Here is a 721-nt window from a genome sequence, read left to right as displayed (position 1 = left end):
CGCAGTCACAGGCATTAGGACTTGAACATATCTCTGGGTAAACACAATTCTGTCCACTTACCAGCATGTTTGCATCTGTATTAAGATTGACTAAAAGATGCTGCAGTTACACACATACCTCTAGGGCTCAGTGGTTCTTTGTGTAACAGTTTGTTTTTCACTTACAAAGTCAGTAGTGGGTCTAGTGGCTTTCATTGTATGACTTTGCCAGATCAACACAGGGCTCCCACGGTTACCAAGGCAGGGAAGAGAGATTTACAGGAGTGCACAGGGGCCCTGGGGCATATTACCTGTGCTCACAATAAGCCCATTATCATCAGATACTGCCTGCTCTCTCCTAGTCCCCTGGGCGGGCCCTGGTTGTTACTGGAAAGGGGTCCCAATCCAGACTCCAAGCAAGGGTTCTCGGATCTCGCACAAGAAGGAATTTGAGGCGAGTCCATAGAGTAACGTGAAAGCAAGTTTATTAAGAAAGTAAGGGAACAGACCAGGTGCGGTAGCTCATGCCTGTAATCCCAGCACTTTGGGAGGCCAAGGCAGACAGATCATTTGAGGTCGGGAGTTAGAGACCACCCTGACCAACATGGAGAAACCCCATCTCTACTAAAAATACAAAATTAGCTGGGTATGGTGGCACATGCCTGTAATCCCAGCTACTCAGGAGGCTGAGGCAGGAGAATCACTTGAACCTGGGAGGCAGAGGTTGCAGTGAGCTGAGATC

The 721-nt window shown here is 48.5% G+C and overlaps 1 protein-coding gene across 1 annotated transcript in view; it reads left to right on the top strand.

Moving 5' to 3' along the window:
- Positions 1 to 334: 334 nt before the first annotated feature.
- Positions 335 to 721, top strand: part of MMP2 (matrix metallopeptidase 2) — a 31363-nt gene continuing 30976 nt past the window's right edge. Inside the window, exon 1 of the mRNA XM_017530071.2 lies at positions 335 to 433. The gene's annotated coding sequence lies outside the window, so the exon portion shown is untranslated. The remainder of the gene's footprint in view (positions 434 to 721) is intronic.

Source organism: Cebus imitator, unplaced genomic scaffold, assembly GCF_001604975.1.
Source record: "Cebus imitator isolate Cc_AM_T3 unplaced genomic scaffold, Cebus_imitator-1.0 Scaffold63, whole genome shotgun sequence".
Lineage (NCBI taxonomy): Eukaryota > Metazoa > Chordata > Mammalia > Primates > Cebidae > Cebus > Cebus imitator.
The sequence above is the reverse complement of the archived record's forward strand: the minus strand, read 5'-3'. Positions and strand labels throughout refer to the sequence as shown.